At 50.0% G+C, this 15,359-nt stretch overlaps 1 protein-coding gene across 2 annotated transcripts in view; it reads left to right on the plus strand.

Annotated features, from left to right (window-relative positions):
* DYNC1H1 (dynein cytoplasmic 1 heavy chain 1) overlaps positions 1–15,359 on the plus strand; it is a 916,572-nt gene that overhangs the window by 197,958 nt on the left and 703,255 nt on the right. The window lies entirely within an intron of this gene.

A 15,359-nucleotide genomic window follows, 5' to 3' on the forward strand; every position in this document is an offset into this window, starting at 1 on the left:
TTGTAACCTGCAAGTTATTAAATTAGTAGTAGGACTCAGTCTGTTACAAGGTTTTTCTTAAATCTCATCTTAGTATGTATTTCAGAAATGCAGGATCTATAAAAAACGGCAACATCTTTTGAAGAAGTGTCTGCATGACAGCCTAGTTAATGTTGTCTAGTTACAAATGCTGTTGGTTTGCTGCTTCTATACTAGCATACTTAACAAGCATTTAGAAACGGCTGCAGAAAATGAAAGGCTTGCCAAGCTACAAGAGCTTTTGTCTGTTATCTTAAGATAGATTTTCTAAAAATATATATATATATATATATATATATGTTGGAGGCAGCACAGTCGCTGCTGGATTAAAGCATCAAACTTGAACAGCCAGTGGAGCGATTATTACTTAATCTGTAGTTGAAGTGTTTGCTCCTTCAGACCCCTTGGTAAGATTGCCTTGTATGTTGATGACTGTCTGTGTGGCAGCAATCCTGTTAACCACCAACAGATTCACGATTGGATCAGCAAACTTAAATGGGCCTGTGATTTACACAAGGTCACCGGTATTAATGGATACTGTCCAGAAAAAAGCAGCTGATAATATTATGCCAGTATTACTTGGAGTCAGGGATTGGTATATTTTAACCCTGAAGTGCTAACCCCTCCTACCCCTGAAATGCTTTTTTCGACAGAAGCAGGCCAGGCCAGGCCAAATGTACATCTTTTTTTCTCCATACGTTAGGGATTCTAACGGTATCCCAAGGTTTGTGGATTCCCTCTGATTGAACCAACAAATGAGGCAAAATTTAACAAAATGTGTTAACTTTTGCAGCTTTAACTAGGAAAAAGGTGAAGTATGAGAGTGTTGTTGTTTTAATGGCATCAAAAAAGGTCTGCTGCACTAAGATCAGTCTTGCCAGCTTTCAGGAACAGGCAGATTGTTTAAAAGAAATTACACAACAGTTTTTGCATTTGTTTTAAGCGATTGCCAGAAGTTTCTATTTTTGCAGGGTCTACCTGCTTAGTTTGTTGGTGGTGGGGGAAGAAGTGCCCATAATGAGTACATTTTAGGACATTTCTGAGGTAGTTTCGCCCAGTTCTGAGCTGAGGTCAATAGTGTTCTGCAGTTTTGGTAGTAGCATTCCAATGTAGGTGGCTCTATTTTTTAACTGCTTAAAAGAACATACACAAAGATGCTTACTGACAGTTGCAGCAAGGAGCCTTTTTTTGTATATAGCCCTTGTTCCAGTACCCATTATGTGTAACATAAGTTGTTGTGAATTTGATCTTAGACTGTAGTGGGATCCTGTAGAAGGCTTTCAGAGCGTGGTCAGCATTGTCATAGCTTTGCAGGTTAGTCGCATCCTGGTGTCCTCATTTTGCATCAGTGTTGCTTTACATCTCTACTACTGACAGGATATACGTTAAAGACATGCCTCTGTTTGATAGCTGTTCTTGGCCGCAACATATGCCATATTCCAGGTAGACTGCTAGCTGCAGATTCCGCCCTTTTGAATATTTCCTTGGAACAAGTCAATCTGGAAACTTCTTAGCAGTATCTTTGTGAGCTAGTAGGTGCAGCATGTGGCTCCGCACTGATGCCATTTGACCAGGAAATGTGCAAAGCATATACAGTTACCACTGCTGGTTACTGATGTCTGTTCTTTTCGCGCCACCACACATGAATCTGGAGCTGCTTTTCATCTTTTTGATTCCCTTACTTAGATTAAAATGTTATTCAGTTTGCAAGGGTCGCGTTACCTCCAAAAATGACAGGTTTTAAGTACTGTAAGGACTGTTGCACGCTTATGTCAGTGACTGATCATCACCAAATTTTCATGTGGTGCTTTGGGGGGTCGAGGCCCAAGTCCAAGGCTTGCAGTTATTGCCCGTCAATGAATGCGAAGGCCATAAGAGACTGCAAGATGGAAACACCTGAAGAGACTGCGATGAAACTGGCCCAACTTGAAAGTTCAGTCCTGTTCGAGATACAGAAAGCTGTCAGAATAATTCCAAGAATTGGTCTTCCCCTCAATTCAAATCTATGTATAAATCGAAGAAAACACTAGACATCTAAATGGACTCTGCCCCTTACTGCCACTCACACTCCACTGAGAAGATGCAGGGGTGCACCATACATCTTTAGCTCACTGCCAAAGTTGTTAAACCTTGGAGCCGATCCAGCAACTTGTTCTGGCATAACCTGAGTTTCTGGGTGTCCGCCGCTCCTAAGCATATCCAAGAGTTCAGAGAAGCCATGCTCTGACTCTTCGGATCCTTGCCAACTTCCTCTGGGGTGCCTGTGGGCCCCATGTAGCAGAGTGGTTTTCCACCTTGGTTACTGTTGACCGGTTCACCTTAAAGATCAGCTTGACTCCTAGAGTCTATAATGTGACTCCATCTGGCTCCACTCTTACCACCTCCGGGGGCACAGTCCATGCTGCCCCCACCCCCCCATGCATTGTCGCTCATGTTTAATCTGTCGATGCTAGAAAATGAAGCCCTAATTGTCTTCTCTGACGTTGAGTCTGTGACAGTCAACCTCGATCGAAATCTAGCCTTGCCTCTATTGAAACTCTGTTTCCTCCACGAAGACAAATGCACACCCTGCATTGCCTGTTGGGCATGGATTTGCAAAAGTGAGAGATAGTGTCCACTTTTGGCAGCAAGGCTGGAGAAGATGATGAGAAAAAGGAGGAGTCACCCACCAGTCAGGACAGCCCCTAATGTGTCCTGAGCTGAGGGGACCCCTGCCTTTAGAAATCCTCCATCTTAGTTTTGGAAGATTCCCCCAATAGGATTAGGGATATGTCCCCCTCCCTGGACTAAATGACCAAGAAACTCCTGTGAGCACCGGCTCTGCTCAACAACAGCAACTTCTTTGCAACAAAGAAACAACTTTCAAAGACTTCATGTTTCCCGCCGGAAGCGTGAGACTTCCCATACTGCACCTGATGCCCCCAGCTCGAGATCCAGAGAACAAACACCACAGGGAGGACTCTCCGGCAACTGCGACCCCGTGAGTAGCCCGAGACCACCCCCCTGAGCCCCCACAACGACATATGCAGAGAGAAACCAGAGGCTCCCCCTGACCATGACTGCCTGTAACAAGGGACTGGACCAAGCACTGCCACCGCAGCACCCTGGGCCCGAAGGAACAGAACCTCAGTGCAAGGGTGACCCCCAGGTGACCCTCTGCCTAGCCCAGGTGGTAGCTGTCCCGAGAAGCCCCCGTGCCTGCCTGCACCGCTAGAGTGACCCCGGGTCTCTCCATTGTTTCCTATCTAAAACCAGATGCCTGCTTTGCACACTGCACCCGGCCGCCCCTGTGCCGCTGAGGGTGTGTTTGGTGTGCCTACCTGTGTCGTCAAAACCCCCCTGGTCTGCCCCCTGAGGACGCGGATACTTACCTGCTGGCAGACTGGAACCGGAACACCCCTGTTCTCCATAGGCGCCTATGTGTTTTGGGCACCTCTTTGACCTCTGCACCTGACTGGCCCTGAGCTGCTGGTGTGGTAACTTTGGGGTTATCTGGAGCCCCCAAAGGTGGGCTGCTTTTGGAACTGAGACTTGTAAGTGTTTTACTTACCTCACAATCTAACCTTTACTTAACTCCCCCAGGACCTGTTGATTTTTGCTTTGTTTCCACTTTAAAAATAGCTTATTGCCATTTTAACAAAGGCTGTATGTAGGAAGTTGGCTCTGTATGCACTATTTCAAAGTAAGGAATAGTATGCACAGAGTCCAAGGGTTTCCCTTAGAGGTAAGATAGTGGTAAAAAGTGATAATACTAATGCTCTATTTTGTGGTAGTGTGGTCGAGCAGTAGGCTTATCAAAGGAGTAGTGTTAAGCATTTGTTGTACATACACACAGGCAATAAATGAGGAACACACACTCAGAAACAATTCCAGGCCAATAGGTTTTTGTTATAGAAACATATCTCTTCTTAGTTTATTTTAAGAACCACAGGTTCAAATTCTACATGTAATATCTCATTTGAAAGGTATTGCAGGTAAGTACTCTAGGAACTTTGAATAATCACAGTAGCATATTGTAAGGAAATGGCTCCCTGTTGCAGTTACCCCCCACTTTTTGCCTGATACTGATGCTGACTTGACTGAGAAGTGTGCTGGGACCCTGCTAACCAGGCCCCAGCACCAGTGTTCTTTCACCTAAAATGTACCATTGTCTCCACAATTGGCACAACCCTGGCACCCAGGTAAGTCCCTTGTAACTGGTACCCCTGGTACCAAGGGCCCTGATGCCAGGGAAGGTCTTGAAGGGCTGCAGCATGTCTTATGCCACCCTAGAGCTCCCTCACTCAGCACAGACACACTGCTTGTCAGCTTGTGGGTGCTGGTGGGGAGAAAATGACTAAGTCGACATGGCACTCCCCTCAGGGTGCCATGCCAACCTCACACTGCCTGTGGCATAGGTAAGTCACCCCTTTAGCAGGCCTTACAGCCCTAAGGCAGGGTGCACTATACCACCGGTGAGGGCATAGGTGCATGAGCACTATGCCCCTACAGTGTCTAAGCAAAACCTTAGACATTGTAAGTGCAGGGTAGCCATAAGAGTATATGGTCTGGGAGTCTGTCAAAAACGAACTCCACAGCTCCATAATGGCTACACTGAATACTGGGAAGTTTGGTATCAACCTTCTCAGAATAATAAACCCACACTGATGCCAGTGTTGGATTTATAAAAAAATTCACACAGAGGGCATCTTAGAGGTGCCCCCTGTATTTTACCCAATTGTTCAGTGCAGGACTGACTGGTCTCTGCCAGCCTGCTGCTGAGAGATGAGTTTCTGACCCCATGCGGTGAGAGCCTTTGTGCTCTCTGAGGACAGAAACAAAGCCTGCTCTGGGTGGAGGTGCTTCACACCTCCCCCCTGCAGGAACTGTAACACCTGGCAGTGAGCTTCAAAGGCTCAAGCTTCGTGTTACAATGCCCCAGGGAACTCCAGCTAGTGGAGATGCCTGCCCCCTGGACCCGGCCCCCACTTTTGGCGGCACGTCCAGGAGAGATAATGAGAAAAACAAGGAGGAGTCACTGGCCAGTCAGGACAGCCCCTAAGGTGTCCTGAGCTGAGGTGACTCTGACTTTTAGAAATCCTCCATCTTGTAGAAGGAGGATTCCCCCAATAGGATTAGGGATGTGCCCCCCTCCCCTCAGGGAGGAGGCACAAGGAGGGTGTACCCACCCTCGGGGCTAGTAGCCATTGGCTACTAACCCCCCAGACCTAAACACGCCCTTAAATTTAGTATTTAAGGGCTCCCCTGAACCTAAGAATTTAGATTCCTGCAACTTACAGAAGAAGAGGACTGCTGAGCTGAAAAACCCCTGCAGAAGAAGAAAGAAGACACCAACTGCTTTGGCCCCAGCCCTACCGGCCTGTCTCCCTCCTCCTTCAGAAGAAAACTGCTCCAGCGACGCTTTCCCCAGGACCAGCGACCTCTGAATCCTCAGAGGACTGCCCTGCTTCCAAGAGACCAAGAAACTCCCGAGAACAGCGGCCCTGTTCAACAAAGACTGCAACTTTGTATCCAGAGGAGCCGATTTAAAGACCCCTGCAATCCCCGCAAGAAGCGTGAGACTTGCAACACTGCACCCGGCGACCCCGACTCGACTGGTGGAGAACCAACACCTCAGGGAGGACCCTCCGGCGACTCCGAGACCGTGAGTAACCAAAGTTGTCCCCCCTGAGCCCCCACAGTGACACCTGCAGAGGGAATCCCGAGGCTGCCCCTGACCGCGACTGCCTGACTCTGAAATCCCGACGCCTGGAAAAGACCCTGCACCCGCAGCCCCCAGGACCTAAAGGATCGGAACTGCAGTGCAGGAGTGACCCCCAGGAGGCCCTCTCCCTTGCCCAGGTGGTGGCTACCCCGAGGAGCCCTTGCCTGCCTGCACCGCTGAAGAGACGCCTTGGTCTCCCATTGACTACCATTGGAAACCTGACGCTTGTTTGCACACTGCACCTGGCCGCCCCCGCGCTGCTGAGGGTGTACTTTTTGTGTGGACTTGTGTCCCCCCCGGTGCCCTACGAAACCCCCCTGGTCTGCCCTCCGAAGACGCGGTTACTTACCTGCTGGCAGACCGGAACTGGGGCACCCCCTTCTCTCCATTGAAGCCTATGCGTTTTGGGCACCTCTTTGACCTCTGCACCTGACCGGCCCTGAGCTGCTGGTGTGGCGACTTTGGGGTTGCTCTGAACCCCCAACGGTGGGCTACCTTGGACCCCAATCTGAACCCCGTAGGTGGTTTACTTACTTGCAAAAACTAACATTACTTTACCTCCCCCAGGAACTGTGAAAATTGCACTGTGTCCACTTTTAGAACAGCTAAATGTGTTTTATGTAAAAATTATATATGCTATTGTGATTATTCAAAGTTCCTAAAGTACTTACCTGCAATACCTTTCAAATGAGATATTACATGTAGAATTTGAACCTGTGGTTCTTAAAATAAACTAAGAAAAGATATTTTTCTATAACAAAAACCTATTGGCCTGGAATTGTCTCGGAGTGTGCGTTCCTCATTTATTGCCTGTGTGTATGTACAACAAATGCTTAACACTACCCTCTGATAAGACTACTGCTCGACCACACTACCACAAAATAGAGCATTAGTATTATCTCTTTTTGCCACTATCTTACCTCTAAGGGGAACCCTTGGACTCTGTGCATACTATTCCTTACTTTGAAATAGTGCATACAGAGCCAACTTCCTACACATATATACTTTTTACATAAAACACATTTAGCTGTTTTAAAAGTGGACACTTAGTGCAATTTTCCCAGTTCCTGGGGGAGGTAAAGTAATGTTAGTTCTTGCAGGTAAGTAAACCACCTACAGGGTTCAAATTGGGGTCCAAGGTAGCCCACCGTTGGGGGTTCAGAGCAACCCCAAAGTCGCCAGACCAGCAGCTCAGGGCCGGTCAGGTGCAGAGTTCAAAATGGTGCCCAAAACACATAGGCTCAATGGAGAAGGGGGTGCCCCGGTTCCAGTCTGCCAGCAGGTAAGTACCCGCGTCTTCGGAGGGCAGACCAGGGGGGTTTTGTAGGGCACCGGGGGAGACACAAGTCCACACAGAAAGTACACCCTCAGCAGCGCGGGGGCGGCCGGGTGCAGTGTGCAAACAAGCGTAGGGTTTCCAGTAGATTTCAATGGGAGACCAAGGGGTCTCTTCAGCGGTGCAGGCAGGCAAGGGGGTGCTCCTCGGGGTAGCCACCACCCGGCCGCCCCCGCGCTGCTGAGGGTGTACTTTCTGTGTGGACTTGTGTCCCCCCCGGTGCCCTACAAAACCCCCCTGGTCTGCCCTTTTATCTCTTTTTGCCACTATCTTACCTCTAAGGGGAACCCTTGGACTCTGTGCCCACTATTTCTTTCTTTGAAATAGTATATACAGAGCCAACTTCCCATGTTGCCAGCAGCATGTCTGGTGTGTGGCAGGCTGGTAAAACTAGTCGGCCCACACTGGAAGTCGGGTATGTTTTCAGGGGGCATCTCTAAGATGCCCTCTGGGTGTATTTCACAATAAAATGTACACTGGCATCAGTGTGCATTTATTGTGCTGAGAAGTTTGATACCAAATTTCCCAGTTTCCAGTGTAGCCAATCACATATAGCTATTTTAAAACTAGACACAGTGCAATTTTCAACAGTTCCTGGGGGGAGTAAGTTTGTTAGTTTTTGCAGGTAAGTACACCACCTATGGGGTTCAAGTTTGGGTCCAAGGTAGCCCACTGTTGGGGGTTCAGAGCAACCCCAAAGTTACCACACCAGCAGCTCAGGGCCGGTCAGGTGCAGAGGTCAAAGTGGTGCCCAAAACGCATAGGCTTCAATGGAGAAGGGGGTGCCCCGGTTCCAGTCTGCTAGCAGGTAAGTACCTGTGTCTTCGGAGGGCAGACCAGGGGGGTTTTGTAGGGCACCGGAGGGGGGGGGGGGGGGCACAAGTCCACACAAAAAGTACACCCTCAGCAGCACGGGGCGGCTGGGTGCAGTGTGCAAACACGCGTTGGGTTTTCAAAAGGTTTCAAGGGGTCTCTTCAGCGATGTAGGCAAGGGGGGTGGAGGGGGTCCTCTGGGTAGCCACCACCTGGGCAAGGGAGAGGGCCTCCTGGGGGTCACTCCTGCACTGGAGTTCGGATCCTTCAGGTCCTGGGGGCTGCGGGTGCATAGTCTTTACCAGGCGTCGGATCTTAGAAGCAGGCAGTCGCGGTCAGGGGGAGCCTCAGGATTCCCTCTGCAGGCGTCGCTGTGGGGGCTCGGGGGGGGCAACTCTGGCTACTCACGGTCTCGCAGTCGCCGGGGAGTCCTCCCTGAAGTGATTGTTCTCCACAAGTCGAGCCGGGGGCGTCGGGTGCAGAGTGCTAAGTCTCACGCTTCCGGCGGGAAACGCAAGTTGTTTCAAAGTTGCTGCTTTGTTTCAAGTGGCAGTCTTTGGTGAACAGTGCCGCTGTCCTGGGGAGTTCTTGGTCCTTCTAGAGCAGGGCAGTCCTCTGAGGATTCAGAGGTCGCTGGTCCCTGGGGAGAGCGTCGCTGGAGCAGTGTCTTTAGAAGTGGGGAGACAGGCCGGTAGAGCTGGGGTCAAAGCAGTTGGTGTCTCTGTCTTCTCTGCAGGGTTTTTCAGCTTAGCAGTCTTTTTCTTAGGTTGCAGGAATCTGAGTTCCTCGGTTCTGGGGAGCCCTTAAATACTAAATTTAAGGGCGTGTTTAGATCTGGGGGGGTTAGTAGCCAATGGCTACTAGCCCTGAGGGTGGGTACACCCTCTTTGTGCCTCCTCCCAAGGGGAGGGGGGCACATTCCTATCCCTATTGGGGGAATCCTCCATCTGCAAGATGGAGGATTTCTAAAAGTCAGTCACCTCAGCTCAGGACACCTTAGGGGCTGTCCTGACTGGCCAGTGACTCCTCCTTGTTTTTCTCATTATCTCCTCCAGCCTTGCCGCCAAAAGTGGGGCCGTGGCCGGAGGGGGCGGGCAACTCCACTAGCTGGAGTGCCCTGTGGTGCTGTAACAAAGGGGGTGAGCCTTTGAGGTGCACCCTCAGGTGTTACAGTTCCTGCAGGGGGAGGTGTGAAGCACCTCCACCCAGTACAGGCTTTGTTACTAGCCATAGAGTGACAAAGGCGCTCTCCCCTTGTGGCCAGCAACATGTCTGGTGTGTGGCAGGCTGCTAGAACTAGTCAGCCTACACGGATAGTCAGTTAAGGTTTCAGGGGGCACCTCTAAGGTGCCCTCTGGGGTGTATGTTACAATAAAGTGTACACTGGAATCAGTGTGCATTTATTGTACTGAGAAGTTTGATAGCAAACTTCAGTTTTCAGTGTAGCCATTATGGTGCTGTGGAGTTCGTGCATGACAGACTCCCAGACCATATACTCTTATGGCTACCCTGCACTTACAATGTCTAAGGTTTTGCTTAGACACTGTAGGGGCATAGTGCTCATGCACTTATGCCCTCACCTATGGTATAGTGCACCCTGCCTTAGGGCTGTAAGGCCTGCTAGAGGGGTGACTTATCTATACTGCATAGGCAGTGTGAGGTTGGCATGGCACCCTGAGGGGAGTGCCATGTCGACTTAGTCATTTTCTCCCCACCAGCACACACAATCTGGCAAGCAGTGTGTCTGTGCTGAGTGAGGGGTCTCCGGATTGGCATAAGATATGCTGCAGCCCTTAGAGACCTTCTCTGGCATCAGGGCCCTTGGTACCAGGAGTACCAGTTACAAGGCACTTACCTGGATGCCAGGGTGTGCCAATTGTGGAAACACAAGTACAGGTTAGGGAAAGAACACTGGTGCTGGGGCCTGGTTAGCAGGCCTCAGAACACTTTCAAATCAAAACTTAGCATCAGCAAAGGCTAAAATTCAGGGGGTAACCATGCCAAGGAGTCATTTCCTTACAGGGCGCCCGCACCCTTTCATGCAGGCTGCAATGGCAGGCCTGCAGATATAATTTGCATGGGCTCCCCATGGGTGGCATAATACATGCTGCAGTGCCCTTATTACCCCAATGCCCTGGTTACCATATACTAGTGACTTACATGGGGGCACCAGTATTCCAAATGTGGGGTGTAAGTGTTTAAAGTTTGAAGGGAGACAGCATAATCACTGGGGTTCTGGTTAGCAGGAACCCAGTGAACACAATCAAACACACCAAAAGGCAGAAAATGGGGGTAACCATGCCCCATGAAAGAGGGTATTTCCTACAGGGTGCCAAACCATATACTAAAAAAATGGAATGCGAACAGGTGTCCTCCACTAGAGTGCATGGAATAGTTAGACAAGCGCTAAGACAAAGAGTGGAACCCTAAAAGGTAAGTACCTAGAAGATCCCCAGCAGCCAGATGCAGAGACAAGTTACCCGGTTTCCCTTAGGGTAACATGGGGACGTCGCAGTTGGAGAATGTAGAAGCAGGATCGGACCATTGGAACCCAAGGGCTGATTCTGGGTAAAGAGGACCTGCAAAAGAAGGGGACAGAGTCCAGTCCATGCAGGAGGGGCAGGAGCCAATGCCCACCCTTCTGTAGCTGAAGATCCCATCTGACGGTGATTGAGTAAGCCCACCTGCGGAGTCCAGGAGCTGCAGAGAAAACGCTGAATTCGCCTAAGAGCGGTCTCTCGATGGTTGTTGGATTACAGATGGGTCAGTGATCAGGATGGCCAACAAGCACAAGTAAATTCAGGAGGGTCTTGGCTACTCGACCCTTGCAAGGGAGTCTTGACTGACCCTTAGAAGACAGGGGAGTAGGCACAGTAAGTCGTCCAGACTGGGCAGGAGGGAAAGCTAACCCTTCTGTGGTGAAGAGCAGGACGACTGATTGATGAAGGCCTGCTGCTGAGGAGTCCCTGACGTCATCTAGGATCTGTGCCTCAACAGTTGCCAGATTGCAGACTGGTCAGTGGTCAGGAAGACCACCAACAAGCATAAGCAAATGCAAGTTGGAGCTGAAGGGCTGGTGAGGACCATCAAGGTCCTGGGGCCTCAACCCTTGGAGGGGAGTCCGGGCTGACCCTAGGCAGACTGGAGAGCTAGCAGAAGCAGTCTGAGTCCCCACGATCAACCCACTGGCAGGAGATACAGTAAGTTGCGTTGAGGCCCAGTCAGCACAACTGAAGAGGAGTCCCAAGTTGCTGGACCAGCAGAGAGGAGACTGTCATTGCAGAGGTAGAGTCCTGGGGATCCGGGCTACTTGTAGTGTGAAGATCCTTCGGAACAGGAGTCAACAAGTGCTGGTTGTTGCACCAGTCACAGTGCAAGGGCTCACAGTCTTCCACATTCGACAAGGTAGAGAGGACCCAGGGGATCCCGCAGAACCACACCTGCATTAGAGAATCTATGGAGATCTGGAGGACAAAAGATCCCACCAGCTGACTGTCATTGCCTTTACGTGCCTGCGGATGCAGGGGAGAGATTTCTTGACTCTTAGGGAGGTTCCTTCTTGGTGCAGCTGAAGTCTTGTTGACCCCAGAGGGTGCACAGCTGTGGAAATGTTGCAGATTCCTGACTGGAGCCACATAAACAGTGTTGCAAGAAGTTTTCTCAGGTGTGGCAGTCTTTTTCGGTTCCTGTGTTGCCCAGCAGCGATTCTGGAGGCCACAAGCATAAGAGGTCTTTGCAGAGGAGTCCTGATGGGCAGCACCCTGTGGGAGAGTGTGGGGGTGGCGGCTGGACAGGGGAGTGGACATTCCCCTTTCCTTTGTGTGTTTAACATGAGAGCAGAGACCTTTGGTCCCTGGACTGGTGCAAACCGAATTATGCAAGGAGGGCACCAAATGTGCCCTTCAAAGCAATCCAGTGGTGTGGGGAGGCTACCCCTCCCTAACCCAGTAACACCTATTTCCAAAGGAGAGAAGGTTTTACCCTTCTCCTACAGGAAATCCTTTGTTCTGCTATCCCCTTCTTGAGCTGGTCAAGCAGCCGGATGGCAGAATTGTCTGAGGGGCTGCAGCGGCGAATTAGATGACTGGTAGGAGCAGAACTGGGGATCCTCTAAGGAACCCTCAGGGTGCATGGAATCATTCCACCAATACTGGAATCCGTATTGGGGTATGATTCTGACAAGTTTGATACCATATATGCCCAGGTTCGTAGTTAACATTATGTAGCTAGACCACAGGTAGTGACAGTTACCAGTGGCCAGTATATAGCTAAAATGGCTTCACCCTACTTATGAAGCCCAGGGCATTGTAACTGGAGTTTGTAGGGGCACCTCTGCTCATGCAGGGGTGACCGCACACAGTGACCTGGTGTAGTGACCATCAATTAAAAGGTGCATGGACCTTTTCACGCAGGCTGCCTAATGGCAGGCCTGCAGACACAGCTTGCATGGGCTCCCATGAGGAGCATAATACATGCTGAAGCCCATGTGGGACCCCTGGTGTACCAAATCTCTGGGTACCGAAGTACCATATACTACGGGTACACCAATATGCCAATTGTGGTTGTTAGAAGTACCAAAGCAACTAAATTTGGGAGAGAGAGCACAATCACAGGGGTCCTGGTTAGCAGTTTTTCAGGCAGTCTAAGCACACTGACAAGCAAAAAGTGGGGGTACATGGCAGAAAGAGGGCACTTCCCTACACCAAGTGCTTTTAGCATGCCCTTAATGGAGCACAGCCATCCAATATGAGGCAGGATCAGACGAGTCTTGCCAGGTTGGCAGGCCATAACATTAGATATGTGGGTCCTGCAAGGTGTGCGGAAGAGGTATGCCCTACCTTTTCCTTTCTGCACTGCTACACCTTCCACCATACCAGCATCTGACGGACAATCATCTTTTAATTTTGCAGCTGAAAATGCAAGCCCTTTAGCCAAATCGGCTATTGAGAAGGGGCGATGCCAGAAGTACGACATAGTTGTTATTCTCATTACTTTCTGGTGCCAAAGATGAATACAGGCTTTTGCCCTATTATTAGAGCTGCACACTTTCAATGCCTTTTTCTGAAAGGAAACATTTAAAAATGCTCACACTGGCCCAGGTCTTCCCTGCCCTTGATCCCGGATGGTGGCATTGAACCTGCAGGATGCCTATTTCTTTATAACTATCCTGCAGGCCCATTGGTGCTGCCTAGATTGTGGTGAAACAGGAGCGTTTACAGTTTGACTCCCATTTGATCTCACCATTGCTCTCTCGGGTGTTAACTAAAGTGATGGGGGTGGTAGCACACCTTAGGGAAACATGGGTGCCAGACTTCCCCCTTACTTGATAATTGGCTGTTGAAGGCGGGCTTACTCCAGGCAGTTGTCAACCACCACCAGACTATGGTGAACCGCCTATTAACTCTGGGATTCACTGTCAATATGCCTAAGTCGCATGTATCTCTTTCTCACCCACTCCCCTTCATCATAGACATTTTGGACATGGTTTGGTCTCGTTCCTTTCCCCAGAGGTATAGGGGGTCCAGGATATTCAAGGTATGATGCTGATCTTTCAGCCTCAGTCCTGGGTTTCAGTGATGTTAACTATGAGGCTGTAGGGACTGATTGCTTTCTGTTTCCTCCTGATCGAGCATGCCAGGTTGCAAATGTGAGGTTTGCAGTGGGATCTGAAGGGCCTCTATGACCACGTTCAAATTTCAATGGAGGGTGTGAACGACCTGCAGTGGTGTCTGACGAACTGTGATTGGATCAGCAGCAGAAACCTCTTCCTTCCCCACCCAAAGCTCACAGTAGTGACGGATGTGTCACTTCTAGGCTTGGGCAGCCATCTGGGAGAGATGAAGATCAAAGGATTCTGATCTCCAGTTGTCTCCGCGCCTCATCAACTTGTTTTTGTTCAGTTCAGGTATTGTAGGAAGTTGGCTCTGTATATACTATTTCAAAGTAAGAAATGGTGTGCACAGAGTCCAAGGGTTCCCCTTAGAGTTAAGATAGTGGCAAAAAGAGATAATACTAATGCTCTATTTTGTGGTAGTGTGGTCGAGCAGTAGGCTTATCAGAGGGTAGTGTTAAGCATTTGTTGTACACACACAGGCAATAAATGAGGAACACACACTCAAAGACTTACTCCAGGCCAATAGGTTTTTATATAGAAAAATATCTTGTCTTAGATTATTTTAAGAACCACAGGTTAAAGATTTACAAACAATAATTTAAATGAAAGGTATTTCACGCAGGTATCTTAGGAACTTTGAATTATCACAATAGCATGTACAGTTTTGGCAAAAATGGCAATAAGCTATTTTAAAACTAGACACTGCAATTTTTTAACAGTTCCTGGGGGAGGTAAGTATTTGTTAAGTTCACAGGTAAGTAAAACACTTACAGGGTTAAAAGTTGGGTCCAAGGTAGCTCTCCGTTGGGGGTTCAAGGCAACCCCAAAGTTACCACACCAGCAGCTCAGGGCCCGTCAGGTGCAGAGGTCAAAGTGGTGCCCAAAACAATAGGCTTCAATGGAAATAGGGGTGCCCTGGTTCCAGTCTGCCAGCAGGTAGGTACCCGCGACTTCGGAGGGCAGACCAGGGGTGTTTTGTAGGGCGTTGGGGGGGTCACAAGCAGGCACAGTAAGTACACCCTCAGCGGCACAGGGGCGGCCGGGTGCAGAGTGCACACAGGTGTCTGGTTTTCAATAGGAATCAATGGTGAGACCCGGGGGTCTCTTCAACGATGCAGGCAGGAACAGGGGGGGGGAAGGGGGCTCCTCGGAGTAGCCACCACCTGGGCTAGGCAGAGGGTCGCCTGGGGGTCTCTCCTGAACTGGAGGCTGCGGGTTGCAGAGTGGTTTCCAGGCGTCTGGTTCCTTGAAGCAGGCAGTCGCGGTCAGGGGGAGCCTCTGGATTTCCTTTGCAGGCGTTGCTGTGGGGGCTCAGGGGAGGTCCACTCTGGCTACTCACGGGCTCGCAGTCGCCGGGGAGTCCTTCCTGTAGAGTTAGTTTTCCGCAGGTCGAGCCGGGGGCGTCTGGTGCAGAGTGAGAAGTCTCACGCTTCCGGCGGGAAAAGTATGGTCTTTAAAAGTTGCTTCTTTGTTGCAAAGTTGCAGGTTTGTTGAACAGGGCCACTGTTCTCGGGAGCTTCTTGGTCCTTTTAGATGCAGGGTAGTCCTCTGAGGCTTCGGAGGTCGCTGGACCCTGGGGGATGCGTCGCTGTTGCTGTTTTTTTTTATGTGGGGAGACAGGCCGGTAGGGCTGGGGCCAAAGCAGTTAGTGTCTCCGTCTTCTCTGCAGGGCTTTAGTTCAGCAGTCCTTCTTTGTCTTCAGGTTTCAGGAATCTAGTTTCCTAGGTTCTGGGGAGCCCCTAAATACTGAATGTAGGGGTGTGTTTAGGTCTAGGAGCGCAGTAGCCAATGGCTACTGTCCTTGAGGGTGGCTACACCCTATTTGTGCCTCCTCCCTGTGGAGAGGGGCACATCCCTATTCCTATTGGGGGAAT

Source organism: Pleurodeles waltl, chromosome 9, assembly GCF_031143425.1.
Source record: "Pleurodeles waltl isolate 20211129_DDA chromosome 9, aPleWal1.hap1.20221129, whole genome shotgun sequence".
Taxonomy (NCBI): Eukaryota; Metazoa; Chordata; class Amphibia; order Caudata; family Salamandridae; genus Pleurodeles; species Pleurodeles waltl.